This window comes from Psammomys obesus, unplaced genomic scaffold (genome assembly GCF_907164565.1).
Source record: "Psammomys obesus unplaced genomic scaffold, mPsaObe1.curated_primary_1811, whole genome shotgun sequence".
NCBI classification, from domain to species: Eukaryota; Metazoa; Chordata; class Mammalia; order Rodentia; family Muridae; genus Psammomys; species Psammomys obesus.
The window spans coordinates 19,243,538-19,255,466 of NW_026585644.1; the positions used below are offsets into that span (position 1 = coordinate 19,243,538).

General features: G+C 51.0%; 1 long non-coding RNA gene across 1 annotated transcript in view; it reads right to left on the reverse strand.

The window, feature by feature from the left end:
* Positions 1-10,337: 10,337 nt before the first annotated feature.
* The window catches only part of LOC129688316 (uncharacterized), a 2,589-nt gene continuing 997 nt past the window's right edge, over positions 10,338-11,929 (reverse strand). Inside the window, exons 2-3 of the long non-coding RNA XR_008721916.1 lie at positions 10,932-11,282; positions 10,338-10,524 (exon numbers count right to left, since the gene is read on the reverse strand). This is a non-coding gene — a long non-coding RNA (uncharacterized LOC129688316). The remainder of the gene's footprint in view (positions 10,525-10,931; positions 11,283-11,929) is intronic.

Sequence of the window (11,929 nt, forward strand, 5' to 3'; positions counted from 1 at the left end):
TTAAGAACATTTACTTGTTTTTAATTGTTTGTTTTTGAGATAGCGTTATTGAATTTGTAGGTCACAACCTGTGCTCTAAGTCAAAATCGGGCACCTATTCTCAATAAGCCAATTAAAACAGTCAAATTAGAGCTGGGTGGTAGTGGCACACGCCTGTAATCTCAGCACTTGGGAGGTAAAGGCAGGCAGATCTCTGTGAGTTCGAGGGCAGCCTGGTCTACAGAGCGAGATCCAGGACAGCCAGGGCTACCTACAGAGAAATCCTGCCTCAAAACAAAACAAAAACAAAACACCTACACTAAAACAACAATAAAAACAGTAACCATAAAACAAACAACAACAAAATCATCCAGTTACCTAACATATTAGATGCTTTTCTTTCTTCCAGATAGTTTCTCTGTGTAGAACTTTCTATAGAGCAAGCTGGCCTTGAATTCACCAGAGGTCCACCTGCCTCTGCCCCGTGAGGGCTGGGATTAAAGGCGTGCAAGGGCCGATGCCGCCACTACCCAGCTGTAGTTACTTTTCTTTAGGCTGTGAGTAAAGACCTAACCAAAGCAACTGAACAGAGGAGTTCTTCATCTTGGCTCATAGTTTGAGGTCTGTCGTGGTTGCAGGAACACGAGACAGCCGGTGGCATTGCGCCTCTTGTCAGGAAGAGGATGGCGCTGCTCGCTTTTAGGGTGTCTCTTCCTACACTAGATTAACCAGGTCTAGAAGCCCCTCACAGATATGCCCAGAGATCTGTATACAGGTGATTCTATATCATGTCAGGTTAACAGTCAATCCTGTCTTAGTCACTGTTCTAGTGCTGTGAAGAGACGCCATGACCAAGGCAACTCTTAGGAAAGAAAACATTTAATTGAGTCTGGCTTACAGTTTTGGTGGTTTAGTCCGTTATCGTCATGGTAGAGACCACAGAGGCACATAAGTGGACATGACGCTGGAGCAGCAGCTGAGAATTCATATTTGGATCCACTGGCCATCCTGATACATCCAGAGAGATATTCTGAGCTTGTCGTGAGCTTTTGAAACCTCAAAGCCAACCCCAGTGACACACTTCCTCCGACAAGACCACGCCTCCTGATCCTTTTAATCCTTTCAAATAGTGCCACTCTCTGGTGACTAAGCATTCACATATATGAGCCTATGGAAACCATTCTTATTCAAACCACCTCAGATACTAACCATCAGGCCTACTCATTGACCACTCCCTCCCATCTGGGATGACTACATTTGCTTGGTTGACTCTTAAGATGCTGTCTGGGAATGCCATGTCTCCCTGTAACATCTTCCCTCCTGTGACTGCACTAAGAGGACAAAGGGGAGGAAGAGCCAGAGCTGGTGTGAAGCAGGAAGTAAGGGGTCTCATTTGAGTTATTGGGGGGGGCTGTCTCTTAAGTCACAGGGCTGTTCTGCTGGAATTCCTTTTACCTCTTCTTTACTGCAAAATTTATCCATTCAGAGCCAGCACTAGGGCGCCATCTCACCAGGACTTACCCTAAATAAAGTCAGGTTCTAACTCTGGCAAGAGTTCTATTTTGTGTTTCGTCACTGGCCCCTTTCACATCTGCCCAGACCCCATTACGAAAGCAGGAGTGCACAAAGCCCCTTGTTTTATCTCTGGCAGTGAGACTTGCAGTTCCCACCTGGGCGTGGCCCTCGAATTCTGTCTCCTGAGTGGTGGAGGCGGCTGCTGTTGTGGTCCAGCGATGAGGACCAGGTATAACGGAACTGCAGCAGGGAGAGCCTGGCTAGGTGGCTAAAAACCACAGAAGCATCCATTGTGTGTTGAAGCCATGAGTCTACGTAGACAGCTGGGCCCCTGACCAATGGGGAGCCCCGCCAGGTCAGCGTTCTATGCTTCAGTCTGCTCTGCTGTGGCACCTACACGGTGACCCTTCCTACTGTGACACTGGCCCCGACTTAAGGAGCACCTGCTGGGAACATGTTTCTGAGTGATCCTGCAAGTCTGTGCTGCCCCGGGCTGCATCTCCATAGCTCTGTGACCCACGGATTTGCAGAATTATGCTGTGCTGACTCAGTGTATTTTGCTCCTGCAAGACCCTGACTTGTACCTTCCCCGGGAAACTGAGGGAAGGCTCGGTGTTTGCTCTCCTTCTTTTACTGTTTGTCATGCAGGTACCATCCTCACCCTTGCTGCAACCTTCTGAGGCTGCCCAGGCCTTGCCAGCGCCGCTGTCTACAAGCTGTGTCCCCAAACACCTCCCACATCACGTGTCCTTTTCCCGGGGTGCTATATTTGGGGCCTCTCTACTGTGTGAAATGGGTCGCCCCCCCCCCATAAGACCTGTAGCTGCTGGCCCAGAAGAGGGGCCGGCCCAGCCATCCCTGGAAGACAGACCTGGAAACCCCTGGTGGCACCGATCCTCAGTGCCATGTAGCTTAGGCCACTGGTCCCCTCTACCAGCCTCAGGGTTCTTGCCCATTATCATGTCTTCTTCTGAACAGTGTCACCAGCCTGTGCCCCCACCCAAAGCTACTTTACTATCTTCCAGGCATTGCTCAGAGGACACCTCACTCGATCATCTCAACAACTCCATGAGAGGGTGCAGCGACGGAGGTGGTCTATCTTGCCCTCACTCAGAGACACTGACGTAAGAGGCACGGAGATGTTGCTCTGACCTCTCTAGTTTGGTCAACGGCAGGTTTTCATCTAAAATCTCAGTTCATCCCCTGTGGTCCTGGGGCTGCGGGATGGTAGGATGGTCCCTGGGGGGTGTCTCTGAGCTCTCCTCTTATGCCCTTCTCCCCCTATGAACTCATTCCTGTCACAAAGAAAGGCAAAGGGGTGCCCCAAGATACAATGCAGGTGAGTTCCTCAGTCCTTTGTCCAAACTCTCTATAGTCTCCCTCTGTACATTGGCTGGGGTCCCTTGCATGAAAGGGACCCATTCTCACTCAGCCTGCGGTTCTCACTTGTTTTGCACTGAGGAAGGAATACATGACCTCATTTTCAGGAGAGGTTTAAGCCAGAGAAGGTGAACATGCCCAGTGCTGGGTGTGCAGGTTTTCAGGTGGGGCTACCGTCTTGATCTGGGAGCTTTTTAGATGCAAGCATGCTCCCTCTTGGGACCAGTGTGAACTTGCCTCCACTGGTCCAGATGTGCAACATGGCCTCTCCTCAGAGCAGCTGTTTTCCTGGGGAAACAATTCACCTCAGACAAGGCACTGACAGATCAAAGCAATGCCTCCATCAAAGTCTAGCTTGGTGAACCAGTGAGTTTTCTGAGGTTACTGACAGGGTTGGGGTGAACCAGAGGCAGCTGCGTTCCTGGGAACCCCACTCCAGCACAGCGTGGGTAATGATTCACCAAAGTGCCTCACTGGACTCCATCCCCAGGCAACTTTCACCTCCATATAACCTGGGGAAGGGGAAGAGCAGCATGGGGATTGCTCCCTGACCCCTCACCTCATCTTGGGAGGATTCTGAGTGGGCCAGCCACAGCTACTTTGATTCAAGATGACAGCAGTGATGGCCCTCCAGAACAGTGGTTCTCAACCTGTGGGGGTCATGACCTCTTTGGGGGTGGGTGTCAAATGATCTTTTCACAGGGGTCAAATAAGACCATCAGAAGACACAGATATTTACATTAAATTTAGAATGATAACAATATAACAGTTAGGAAGTAGCAATGGAATAACCACAACATAAGAAACTGTATTAAAGGGTCGCAGCATTAGGAAGGTGCTGCTCTAGGGGAAAGAGATGGATGAAAAGGAAATGTCTAAACACACGGTTACCAAGTAAAAAAGTCTAGGTTTCCAAACCAGTCCTGTGTGTCTACCATGGTTAAAAACCAAAGAAACCAAATGTGGCATCATACGCCTTGACTCTTGGGAGGCAAAGGCAGGAGGATCTCTGTGAGTTCAAGACCAGTCTGGTCTACATAGCAAGTTCCAGGACAGCCAGGACTACAAAGAGAAATAAATAAAAGTACACCAACGGGCAGAGCTTAGTCTCCGGTCTAGAAGGGTAGACTGCTCTTTTACAAAAGTACATTGTATCAGTTAATTTTTTCCATTGCTATGACAAAACACCTGACTGAAGCAACTTGATGGAGGAGGGGTTTATTTTGGCTCACAGTTCTAGGATGCAGACTCTCATAGTGGCAGGAGTGGAGGCAGCTAGTCACAAGACCTTATTTGGAACTATGATCACAGCAGATAAAATTAGTTAAAATGAGGTCAGACCTGAATACGGTGGGCTTTAATCCAGTGTGACTGTTCTCTTTCTCCCCTCCCCACCGTGTGTGTGTGTGTGTGTGTGTGTGTGTGTGTGTGTGTGTCACTTACACATGAAGTGAAGCATCTATGAGCCAAGGAACCCAAAAAGGCAGCAAACCTCAGCTGGATGCCTGGCTTTTCTAGATGCCCTTGCCTAGAAAGTAGGGCATGACCCTTCCCTGGAGTGGTCCAGACCCAAGGAGATCAGGAAAAGAGGGAGGGCATGGGATTTGGAATGGCCTGGAGTCCTGCCCTGACCCTGTTACTTCTTAGCTCAGTGAATTCATTAAAAAATAGTACCTGGACTGGAGAGATAGCTCAGCAGTTAAGAGTACTGGCTGATCTTCCAGAGGACCCAGGTTTGATTCCTAGCACTCACATGGCAGCTCACAGCTGTCTGTAACTCCAGTTGCAGGGGACTTGACGCCCTCTTCTGGTCTCCATGGGCATTGCATGCACATGGTCCATGGACATTCATTCAAGCAAAATGCCCATACACATAAAATAAAAATAAAATAATACTTATCTCTCTGGACCATTTGTGGCTGTGGGCAGGGGTGGGGGTGGGGTGGTCAATGTGATAGAAACCACCATGAAGACATAGAACTCTCTGGAGATTAGCACCTGAGCATCATGGGTATGAAAAGCTTTGAGTCTGAAGCTTGACTGCTTCCTTGGAGACACTAGTGCTCAGGGTAGAGAGAGAAGGTATCCAGGCTGTGCTGGATGTTGGCTGGCTGGCGTATCATTGTAGTTGATGCCACGAGGATGCACATTGCCTCGAGCCAGGCTCCAGGCCCAAGAAGGGACAGCGGGGACCGAGGATGGCAGTGGCAGCAGTGGAAGTTTGCCTGGTGCCAGGCTTGTGTGAAGGATAGGGGCCTTGTTCTAATATTTTCATGGTTGGCTCCCAGTGAGGAGGAAGCTGGTCCCATGAGATCCATGAGCTCTAAGAGGACACGCAGAAGAGCGAGAGGAAGGAGTGAGTGGTATTCTGAGGAGCTAGTCCAGTTTTGAAAACTTCCAGAACTCCTGAGAAGTGTAGGCTCCTGTCTCAGCCCCCCAGTTCTCTATTCTTGCTCCTTCTAGCGCCTCTCAGCAGTTTGTGCTCCACTTTTATCCAAGGCTAGAACCCAAGACAGAAATTCCTATAGGTTGTGGGCCCACTGTATATCAGACTGGGAGCCTGGGCCAGAAACGTGAAGACATGGATTTGCTGAATTCATTGAACGACTCTAGGAAGTGGGGGTCACGATCCTATGAGTTCAGGAAAGGGCCTTGGTGATAGGGAGGCTTCCAAGTGTTAGGGGGTGTGATGGCTAATCTCAGTTGTCAAGTTGGCTGCCCTGTAATCGACTAAGACACATGCTGCTGGGCACCCCTGTGAGGGACACTGGCCGCCCCTGTGAAGGATTTTCTGAAGCAGGGAAGACCCACCCTAAACATGGATGCTGCCTTGAGTGGCAGTCCCATAAAAGGACATGGAGAAAGGAAACTTCTTGTTTTGCCGACTTGCTCTTACTCCAGCTGGCAAGCACATCTGTCCTGTTGCTGCAGCCTCGCTTTCAATGATTCTAGAACCAGCTGCTTTGGGTTTGGAGACCAGGAATCCTCCGGGCTTTTGAGCCATCTTGGGACTGTTGCAACATCCAGCCTTCTGGACTGGATGACTGCTGGATTCTCGGCCTGCCTGGTGTGAGACAACCATGCTGGGCTACCCAAACTCTATCCCATGAGCCAGTGTAATAAAGCCCCTCTATATAGTTTCTCATTTCCGTTCCTGCAGAGAGCCCTAATACAGAGGGATCTCAGTGGACTGACCTCTGGCTGAAGACTGAGTGGACACAGAATGACCCTAAGGGAGGGGGACAGGGCATCAGAGGGTCTCAGAGGAAGGTTATTTGCTCCTTCTCCAACCAAATGTCCCTAGCCTCTGTCCTGGAGCCAAAACCCTCCAGCGACCCCCACTCTGGCCTCTGTACCCGCCAGCAACCTTAAGAGAAATCTAGAAAGAGAGGCCAACGTTTCTATTTTTGATGAGACACAGATGAAATGAAGGCTTTTAAATTATTAAAAATCCAGAAGTAAATTATTTATTCAGGTCAGATATAAAAGCGCCTCTCATTTTACGCCCATTACCGACCCCCCGGGGGGCTGTCACTAACGCGCTTCTTCCTGACAGGTCATTTGTCTGCTCGGGGTGTCAGTGCTCTCCTCTGAAACATGGACGGGGCTAGAGTGTTTCTAAGAGCTTCTGGCACTCAGAGAAGCCCGAAGACCCAGCTAAATCGGGCTTCCTCCAGGAAGCCTTCCCATCTTTCCCCCCCCCAGGCTTGCCTAACCTCCCAATCTGGTGAGAGCACTCGCTTCTCCCAAGTCCTGGATCAAATTACAAAGCCTCCTGCCTCCTCAGGCCCCACACAGCACCCTGGGCAGGGTCCCAGTTAGTGTTTGTTGAGAAAACGAATGACTGCGTCTAAAAATGGTAACCAGCCCTCACTGTCCTGGGAGGGAGGGATTAATGATTGAGTCAAGACCTGGGCCCGAGAAGCCCCATTCAGTCTGTCCAATTGCACATCCTTGGTGCTGCTAGATTATTTCCCCTTGAGGACTCAGCTTGGGAAGGGAAAGACATTAGGTTGCCATAGCAACAGATTTTTTTTTTTCCTCTCTCTGTCAGAGCAAACATTTCTAAGAAACCTGGAGAGATTGCAGTCAGAGCACTGAACACTTTGCCTCCTTCCACACCCACAAAGGCCTCGGGGCCTACAGTGGGCCCTCCTGTTTCCTAAGACCTCTCTGGGTAGAGGGGCCCATACCTTGCCCTACGGCTTCCTCAATTTCCCCACATAGCCACCAGCACCCAACTGACCACACCACCCTGGGCCTTTCCCATCCTTAAGGCCCAGGGCCCTCAGAAGGGGGCACTGGAGAGGCAGGGGAAGGGAAAAGGCTGTGTGGAAGAAGAACATCAGCTCCCCAGCTCTGTCAGCCTCGGGCTCACCAGCCTGGAGAAGTTTAAGGTCTGAGATCATAGGTCTTAGGAACAAGCCTCAGAGAGGCCACAGGGCTTTCTCCAGGACACCCAGCCAGTGAGAGGCACAAACAGGGTTCAAACCTGGCCCCTTGGTGACCTAGATCATTATTTTGCCAGGCTTGAACCCAGACACAGAAGCAGATCTCAAGCATTTGGGTGTGCACAGAAATAGGTGGGAGGATCGAGGGTCCAGCACCTCGGTGCCCAGCGCTGCCTATTTGTGGCCTGCAGGGCTCCTCTTAGCCTTTGAGACTCTCAGATGGAACACAGAGAAGCTCTGTGGCTTTGGCCAGGCCCGTGAGCCCTGGGAGGCCTGCAGGCTGCGAGACAGTGGGCTGCTCCCCACAGCCCTGGCTCGTATGTTCACTGAATGCAGTCAAGGCAGGAACAAATGATTAGGGCCACACTCGAGCCAGGGCGGAAACAGGCAAGCTGGAGCCCATGGTCCAGGATAAACCACCTCTAGACAGGAGAGTGGGCACTCAGGACGAGCCAGGCTCCTTCCTGGAGGCACCGTGCAGTCAGGAGAGGTAGCTGGGTTCATTGACCAAGAGCGGGGACTCTGGAACCCTGTCCATCACCATGGCTACCATCAACCAGGCCATAAGCACCCTAAACTTGGGAACATGGATGGACAGCTCAGGGTTACAGCCCACAGATCTGACCACAGCAAGGATTTGAATTTTCATTCTACTCCTTACCTAGGATGACTTTAGATTTGGGGCGGCTAATTTTTTTTTTTTTTTTTTTCTGCTCATTAGTAGCACACCTGTCATCCCAGAAACAGTTGACGTTTTCAACTTTCTGCCTCTTCTCTGCCCTCGCTAGTGGGCTTTGCTTTGGCTGTGGCCTCGGCACAGTTGCCAGGAAAGGGTTTGCCACAGTACCACGTGACAGCAGACTCCTCATAGCCTAGCAGCCAGAGGTTAGCTCAGAATCTTACAGCCCAGAGCCCACTTCCCAGCTCGAAGTCTCCGCTCCCCGCCCCCTCTCCTTGAGATCTGTGCCTCTGTGGTGCTTAGCTGCCCACACATGACGCCTGCCTCCAAACGCAACATCTTCTGTTCTTGTCTCCATGACAACATGCACCACCCCTGAGTGGGACCACTGCTGCTCAGCTAACCCTGAGGCTGGTCCCCGTGCACTTTGGCTGCCCGTCTGGGAAGTGTATGTGTGTGTGAGAGTGTGTGTGTGTGTCTGGGACACCTACGTGCTGCTTAAGCCAAGATTTAGTATTCACTCCTGTTCTTGTTCCCCCACGCACAGGCCAACGTGACAGCACGTGGGTGGGCACAGGGGTACTTGAGAATGGGAACACAGCCACGAAAGTACCAGCCCCTTATCTTACACTGAGTGTGAGGGTCGACTGATTCTGAGGCCCTCCAGCCACGGCCTAATGCGTGACAGGTTTCTGCGTGTGCGAGAGTCCTGTGTGCCTTTGTACTTATCGACATGCCGGCATCTCTGGATTTGTAATTCAATTTGTGCATCTGTCCGACAGCGTTTGCCTCTCCAGCAGAGTGGCGGAGGGGCAGGTACGTCCTTCTGCTGTCAGCAATTCGGAGATGACAGCTCATTTTCTTCCACTCCACTACTTAGAAATCTCCTAGGGAGCTAGAAACCCTGCTGGGGCCAGAAAGATGGCTGCCTCACTGCTGTGTTCTCAGGCAGTGAGCTGGTAAGCTAGGGGCACAGAAGCTTCCAGTTTGGTCCTCAGGAGCCTCAATGTTTTCTCAGGATGTACCACTTGACTTTTCTTGTCCAAAGATGGGAGCTATAAGAAAAACCCCAGCCAAGACACAAAGTGAAGAGACATTTAGTCACGGGTCTGCCAACAGCTGGCCACGTGACCTTGTATATATAGGTCAGTCTCCTTCCTGCTTGTAGTGATTCCTCGTGGACTGTCTAGCTCATCTTGTACAGAATGCCACCAAACGACAATCGGGTGACTATCCAATTCTCCCGATAGACATCATTTCCTGTTATCTCCTTGACAACCTCGTCGGGCGCATGCTACGAGCCCAACCGATAAGGCTGTGTGGACAGAAGTATAAAGACTGGATTCAGCCTGCCAGGCTGCTCGCCAGGAGGCCCCTCCTCACGCTTTCCTGCTGACAGGGCCATATATCAAAGAGGAAAATGTCAGCAAAAAAAAAGAAAAGCAAAGGCGTGAGGTCGACAGGCTGGCAAGCAACAACTGTGTTGGGACTCTGAGATCAAGGACTGCATTAGGAAACGGCCAAAGCCTGGAGTCAGAGAGCAATGGAGGACCGAGACATCCCAGAGTGCGAGTCAAGGGAGAAAGGCAGGATCGAGTACAGAAGCCCCAGGTGCTGAGATTCAGGCGCCAGAGCCTAGAGGCCACGGTCCTATCACACAAGGAGGCCAGGCATGTGCTCATGGGTGTGGTATGGCATGTGTATGTGCTCATAAGAAAGGTGCCTGATGCCAAGATTGACAGCCTGTAACTGGTCCTCAGAATCCGGATGTCAGGAGAAGAGAATGGACTTCTGCAAGTTGCTCCAGACTACTACATTTTGTACCTGTACATACACACACACACACACACACACACACACACACACACACACACACACCTACCTATGCACGCACACACAGACATATGTACACATGCACACACAAATATGCACGTGCAGACACACGCATGCACAGACACACGCACACACAAACACAGAGAAACACAAGAGTGTGCAGGAGTATGAGTCCTTAGGCCATGGTTTGGGAGAGGAGAGAGGAAAAAAGAGCTACTGAGTTATTTATGGGGAGACCAGAAGAGAGGAGCTAGCAAGAAAATTATATGTGAGGGTATTTGATCACTACATTCATCTGAGATGATTACTCAAGCACCTACTGTGCGCATCACTTGACGTGAGCAAAGGGCGTAGCCGGCCTTTCTAGCCCAGCAGGTCAGAAAAAGAGCACAATGTGACTCTATTCCTGCCAGTGTCACGTGAGAGAGGTAGAGAACCATCTACGCGCCTCAGAGAAGGGCTGGCAGGCTCAGGAAGGACCCCAACCAACTTCAGCCTAGTGAACCAATGAATTTATTTGCGTGTCATAGTTTTTGTCAATTTGATACACCTGGGAAGAGGGAAACTCAGTTGAGGAATTGTCTCCATCAGATTGGCTTCTGGGGCATTTCTTGATATCTGATTTGATGTGGGAAGGCCCGGCCACTGTGGGTGGTACTCTCACTGGGGAGGAGGTCCTGACGCTGTCTAAGAAAGCAGAGTGAGCAAGCCATGGGCAGCAAGCCAGTTGGCAGCATTCCTCCTCAGCCTCTGCTTCAGCTCCTGTCTCGAGTTCCTGCCCTGGCTTCTTTTGATGATGGACTGTGACCTGTAAGGCAAACTTCCTTCCTCCAGGTTGCTTTGGTCAGTGTTTTATCACAGCTTCAGGGAAACAAAGTAGAACCCTGGGCTATTCATAGGAGCACGGGTAAATGGTTATTTACAGGAGGACAGCTTACAGTACCAAAAAGCCCTCCTCAGGAGGGTGACAACTCAGAGAAAGCCAAGTCACTGACGAGTCCCTGTTCCCAGCCACCCTTCTACCTCCTAGGTACCCTAACACCTGCCAAAAAGCTTACACAGTGGGGTGACAGGATGGAATGGTGATAACCCACCTCATGCCCCTTTCCACAGGAAAAGTAGCAGCCTCAGTTCCATTGCCAGGACAGTAGGCTAAGGTGCTCTGTAAGTCACCATGGCAACGGCTTCGTGATGGTGGATGCTTGGGAGGAAGCAGCCCCGCTGCAACAGCCAGTTACGGGGAGGCTCTGTGAAGATGGAGCCTGAGCAGAACTGCACGTCGCATCTTCAGCATGGCTGCCGAGAGCAGAGGTGAGGACCCACTGTCTCTTCTAGGCAGAGCCTGAGGCTGCTTGGTCAGCATGATCTTCACTGTGCTCCAGGCAGCACGATGAGATCTGCCTAGAGCAGCCGCTTCAGGGGCTAGCTGGAATGACCGAGCACGGCTGCAGGAAGAGTTGGGGAAGGTCTGTGAGCCAGTGAACACAGCTGCAAGAACACAGCTTATCAGGAAGGCAAGGACGTGATGGTGGTATCCAGGCCCGCTCCCACCCCACCCCCGGCCCTCCACCCTCGTTCTAAAGTCAGCCGTGAAGAGCATGATGGAGCTGGTCTTGAACAGACAAAGCACCCTGGGTACTGTGTGGTGAGTGAAAGTCGGGCCACATATAACCCCTACTTACCATACCCCAAAACTGAGTACCTTCGGACAGAGGACAGTGGATCCCACGGCATAAGCTGTCCCTGCCTGTGTACCACACTCTCTACCCAGGAGAGGTAAAAAAAAAAAAAAAAAAAAATGCCTAGTTCAGCCAGGCGGTGGCACACGCCTTTCAGCCCAGCACTCAGGAGGCTGAGACAGGTGGATCTCTGAGAATTTGAGGCCAGCTCGGTCTATAGAGTTCCAGGACAGCCAGGGCTACTCAAAGAAAACCTGTATATGAAAATGAAAGGGTGGGGTTGAGCTACACTTTTTGGAAGGTTTGAGATGAGCCATCTTTAGTCTCCCACATCTTAGAGACCACTAGCAGTCACAGATTTGTCCCCTAAGAGTGAAATGAACTCCTGAAATGGCTCCCATCCTCCAAGGTCC